The sequence below is a fragment of the Coenobita brevimanus genome, chromosome 19 (assembly GCF_032717465.1).
Source record: "Coenobita brevimanus isolate Jiangsu-jjx chromosome 19, ASM3271746v2, whole genome shotgun sequence".
Classification (NCBI taxonomy): Eukaryota; Metazoa; Arthropoda; class Malacostraca; order Decapoda; family Coenobitidae; genus Coenobita; species Coenobita brevimanus.
This window is the reverse complement of record NC_136972.1, coordinates 28,305,644-28,311,913: the sequence shown is the minus strand read 5'-3', so window position 1 is coordinate 28,311,913 and position 6,270 is coordinate 28,305,644.

The following is a 6,270-nucleotide window of genomic DNA, read 5'->3' as shown; positions in this document are numbered from 1 at the left end:
TGGGCTATTAAGAGCTGATGGAAGAATGGATTCGTGCGTGACTGAAAAAAGGAAATGATTTGGACCTACAGAGAAAAGGATTTGGAGGCGAGCAACATCACCGTCCGAGAGTGACTGCGAATGTGTTGGTGAGAAAAAGTAGGAACTGAAAGTGGATGTAGGTTTGTAGGTGTGAGTGCCTGTGATCACTCAGAGATTTACTACGTACGTGAAGATGTGAAAATGCGAGATCTAAAAAAAACGTGGAACTTATCGCTGTCGCATCTGCACTGTCAATGTTTTTTTTACAAGTTCCGAAGACCTGTGTAAGTGCAATAAAGATTAACTACGTGCGGAAATCCTCGAGGTTAATTTTCTACTACCAATGTGATGTGAATTAATAAGCTAAAGAGGATATTATGTACCGTATGAATGTGTAAAAAAAAAGACGATGTGTAACTGGACATTTTTACCAGGAATTTCACTGCGAACGTTTTGGCGTGAACTGATAAGCCAAAGACAAAGGATTTAGCATGTGACTACTGTTATCGTACGCTTTATCACACTCGTGTATATGTGACGTGATAAGTTTTGAAAAAGAACTAATATATGGATGTTATAATCAAAGTGCTACAGTACATACAGGCAAGAAGTAACAAGCTCTAAAGATCAATAAGGTGTAAATCGAATATTCTATCTTTACTGCAAGTGTTAATAAAATCCAGGGAGATTTCATTGTGGATAATTGTGTACAAAGTTTTGCCGTATTCATTAAAAATATCTAAAGAGGAGGATTTTGGAAGACCACTGTTTAATAGCATCTACAGGAAAGAGGCTTGAAAGTGCCCATGATCACTGTTAGTCTCACTGGGAACATTTTGGTGTGTATAGGATGGAACTCATGCACTTCATTTTTATTTTTTCACACTGGACGATTATGATAAATCGGGATAATCGTGGCAGGCAACGTATTGAATTTAGAGTCCATATTTCATATATCTATCTATCTATATACCTAGGCTGCTTCCCCCAAGGAAAGAGAGGTAGCCGAGACAGGACGACACACTCCCCATTTACTCATCCATTCAAACACATTCATTCGCATCTTAGCCCCAAAGGGGAGAAGGGACAGATCCTCACCGCATCACACCGCACAAGGGTCATCTGCGCAGTGCAATCAGTGACATCCGCAGCAGGGCCTGACAGCAGAGCTGGTTTACCCCTGCAACATCATAATTGACCCATCCCCTTACCCGCACCTGACCTGACTAGCTGATCAGACCAAATGCGGGAGAATATCCCCTCAGGGCTGCATCATCGTTTATTCATTCACAATTTCTCTCTATTTATTTCTGTCACGCACAGCCACTCTTCCTTGCTCAACAGACATCCCTCTCGCATCCAGCGCTCTCTTCACACTGTCCACCCATCTTATTCGTGGTCTCCCTCTCAGCCTTACACCTTTCACATCAGATCTAGTTATCTTTTTCACCAATCGCTCATTATCCATTCTCTCCATATGCCCAAATCATCGCAACACCCTCTGCTCAACTCTACCAGCCATCTTCCGAACAACTCCAGTTCTCCTTCGCACTTCATCATTTCTCACTCGATCATTACGCGTCACTCCACACATACTCCTCAGACACCTCATCTCCATTACATTCAAACTTTTCCTCTCTGCTACATCCATATTCCATGCTTCAGACCCATATAACGCAGTCGGTACCACAACACCCTCATACAGCCTTCTCTTTACATCCATTCTAAGCAAACGACATTTAAACACTTTTTTCATTCCTCCCAGCACCTTACTTACTTCATTCATTCTAAACTTCACTTCTGCATCTATTCTTCCATCCACAGCAACATGTGACCCTAAATATTTAAAACACTCTACCTCCTCAAGCAACTCACCATTCAAAACTGTATTCATCCCTCTACCATCTACCAACCTCGTACACTTCATCACTTTACTCTTATCTCATTTACTTTCAATTTCCTCCTTTCACACACCCTACCAAACTCCTCTGCCAACTGTCTCAATCTCTCCTCTGAATCAGCCACCAATGCAGTATCATCTGCAAACAGCAGCTGCTTCAGATTCCACTCTCAACCATCAACATTCACCAGACTCAGACCTCCACCTAACACTCTTGCATTTACCTCCCTAACAACACCATCCATATAAATATTAAACAACCAAGGCGACATCACACATCCCTGTCGCAGCCCCACTCTCATGGGAAACCAATCACTCACAATATTTCCCACTCTTACACACGCTTTACTATTTGCATAAAAACTTTTCTCCCCTTTTAGTAACCTACCATCAAGTCCATACAATCTTAAAACAGTCCACAAAGCCTCCCTATCAATTCTATCATACACTTTCTCTAAATCCATGAATGACCATATTTCACAGCTTAATATTTATTTTTGTCACCCCTTGAGAAGCATAAGGGCCAGGGACCCGGCAACTTAGTACCTACATTTAAATCGAGGGTGACCAGCCTCTGGTCTCTGAGTGATACTATATGACCATTGAACCCCAGCCACACAGGAATGTACTGTTTTATCGTCCACATCCTCTCTTAGAGTTTTTGTCCCCTCTGGGCTCTCTCTGGCCTCTGATAGCACACACACACACACACACACACACACACACACACACACACACACACACACACACACACACACACACACACACACACAGTGTATGTGTGTGTGTGTGTCCATATGCAGAGGGTAGTGGATACCAGAGTACTGTTCACTGGTTCAGGAAGCAGTATTCCCGGTATATCAGATGTATTATGGATGTCATCATAAAGTTTCCCTCTGTGATGGAGCATATTTCTAAATTTTCTTGCAACTGAGATTTTTGAAAAGGGTGATAGCTTGCATTTTCCAAAGCGTTTCCACAACACCACACCACACCACAGAATGACACTGGGGTGGCCAAAATCATCTGTGATAAGTTTTGGACATGGTACGAATACAGGAGGCTTCGGTCTTCTTCACAGTGTGATGAACATCGTTCATAGGTTGCTAATGAAATGTTGTCTCCGAACTCTCAAAATGAAAATGACAAAGGCAATTTTATGAAGAGCGTATAGGTAAAATAAATATATCCATCGTGAAACTTGATCCAGCTCTTTGAGGGGGAGGGTTATTTTATGACCAAGGTTGGGTCCTCCTGCATAATTTATTTCCAAGGGTCTTCATTGTATTTAAGGGGGTCACACTCCCCAAACCCCCTCGCGTGTCGAACAATAGTGTTATCCAGATCATCAAGTGTAAATCCATCCATCCATCATCCAGTCCTACATTGCCCCAATCAAGTGTAAATAATGTGATATTTTTATAATGAATGTTGGTTTTTAAAAAAGAAAATGACATCCTAATGACCTGATGTTTTATTTCTATTTATGACCTATAATTTTTTACATGAAAAAAAAAATCCAGGTATGAACAAATATTTTTACATTTTAAAGAAGTGACTGGTTTGTATTCTTGTAACTAAGAAGGCTACGTAACACCTTCTCCTTGCCAGTTTATTTTTGCATACAGCTCATTAATAATCGTGTGTGTGTGTGTGTGTGTGTGTGTGTGTGTGTGTGTGTGTGTGTGTGTGTGTGTGTGTGTGTGTGTGTGTGTGTGTGTGTGTGTGTGTGTGTGTGTGTGTGTGTGTGTGTGTGTGTGTGTGTGTGTGTGTGTGTGTGTGTGTGTGTGTGTGTGTGTGTGTGTGTGTGTGTGTGTGTGTGTGTGTGTGTGTGTGTGTGTGTGTGTGTGTGTGTGTGTGTGTGTGTGTGTGTGTGTGTGTGTGTGTGTGTGTGTGTGTGTGTGTGTGTGTGTGTGTGTGTGTGTGTGTGTGTGTGTGTGTGTGTGTGTGTGTGTGTGTGTGTGTGTGTGTGTGTGTGTGTGTGTGTGTGTGTGTGTGTGTGTGTGTGTGTGTGTGTGTGTGTGTGTGTGTGTGTGTGTGTGTGTGTGTGTGTGTGTGTGTGTGTGTGTGTGTGTGTGTGTGTGTGTGTGTGTGTGTGTGTGTGTGTGTGTGTGTGTGTGTGTGTGTGTGTGTGTGTGTGTGTGTGTGTGTGTGTGTGTGTGTGTGTGTGTGTGTGTGTGTCAAAGTCTCGAACCGCCACCTCAACAGCGGCCAGAAGGAGTGAGAGGAAGTGTATCTATATGAGGTGTGTGCATTCCAATCACACCCCGACAGCACACAAGACAGACGATCTTTCTTTGTTAGGTGTGCATCCCTGCCTACGATCGCCCACCATCCAGAAGGAGAATTAAAAGGTGAGCAGAAACCATACAATACCAGTGAACATTCTACAGTCAATTTACTTTCACCTGATGATCCATACCTCCCTTTCAACGTAGATGAAGGCCATGTATATTTAGGCTATAGGACTGATCTGACTAGTAATCAAGGACACTCATTCCTACCTCATAGCTGAAATTCATCTTTTTTCTTTTTTTACAATCACGACTCTGCATACAATTTGTGAGAGTGGCCGATTTCAGTTAGATGAAAACAAAACTGACTAATTAACACAGTAAGTCCTCGTTACGCATCATTTATGTGTTCCAGTAACCCATATTTTTAATGCAAATTGTCCTGCTAATTGAGGAAAATAAGAAAATCAGTTTAATATGTAGTGTTTGTGCTTTAACCATCTCCTTTTTTAATAAACTGTGAATTTAATTGCAAAAATGGACATAAACCAATAGCAGTGTATAACGAGGTCTTACTCCATAGGTAACTAATGGTCTATTCTATTAAGCAATTTATAAACTAAATACTGTATAACGGCCTATATCCAGAGCATCATTTTCTGAGCCTGAAGCCTTGTTCCCTGGATCTTCAGTTTCGATAGGTGCTTAACTGCACTTTTTTGGATCCTGAACGTCTCATATATTATTGGATAGTCAGGATAATGGTGCTGATGGTTATTGTGATTATGATAACGTGCTTTCTTAGTAGACATTTGAATTTTCGTATTTTTATGAATCATTTGAGGCATTTCTGGGTTTAAAGCATTATTTTCTGTGTTCGACGCACAATTCTCTGAGTTCAAAACGTTATTTCTTATCTCAGAGCATTTTTTTCTGGTTTTGAAGCACTGTTTTTGGGGTTCGAAGCTTTATATTCTGGGTTCAAATGCTGTTTTCTAGGTCTGAAGTATTTTTTTTTTCATGGTCTGGAGCTGCATCAATTCCTGCCGTCTCAGGTATTACTGGGATAAAGGGTCCGGATTATGATTCTCATGATGCTGATAATGCGTGGGATATTGTACCTCCATGTCAGCCACTTCTTGCGCCATTACTCCATGAACCATCAACAGTGTCTTCCTCGCAATGTGATTCTGAGGCAGGGAATGAGCGATGTTTACCAGTCTCTCCATCATGAGGTTCCTCTGTCTCTCCGTCTCATCACCTTCCCTTCTCATCTCCTCAATCTGCTGGGAGAATTACAGCATTAATCCCTCCTGCTAATCCCTCCAGTCTGCTATATTACTCTTTCTACTGCCAGACGATTTTATTCATCTTAGAAAAGGGTATTCGATTTGGAGGGCTTAGAGATTCTGTAGCCCTCACCAACTCATTCAGTTTTTAGGGAGGATGTCTTGTAGTGAAGGGGTTAATGAAGGTGTATCTAACCCCTCTAGTTACGGAAGTCTCTCCTAGGCTGAATAAAATCGTCCAGTGGTGGTAAGAATATGAAAAAGAAGTCATCGGATTTAAGGAGTCAAAAAATCTCACTCCATCTCACCAAGTCTCCCTCTTCTCTCCATCTCTCTAAGTCTCCCTCTCCTCTCCATCTCTCCAAGCCTCCCTCTTCTCTCCATTTTTTTCTTCACCTGCCCAAACCCCCTCAGTACGGTAACGTCTAATTAAATACTTCACAATTCCAGACGATTTTATTCAGCTTAGGAAAAGTGTCTTGTATCAAAGTTTTTTTTTTAAAGGTTATGTAACTCCCACCATTAGCAAAATTTGCCCTGAGCTGCATGCAATCGATAAGGGATGGCAAATAAATAAATAAATGCAATGAGAGATTAGGATAAGGGCCTAGCACTAGTCACGAAGAAGTGCTATGTAGAGGATGCAGAACCTTAGCATTGTCTCTTTCTGCCACTGCGTTACATGAAATAGATTACAAAAGGGCGAAAGTCTAGGCCAATTTAAGGTGACACAACTAGAGTTCGAGAAGTCTGCTAGGGGATGAGTCTCTCTCTCTCTCTCTCTCTCTCTCTCTCTCTCTCTCTCTCGTCGGGGTTCGTGGAGGCC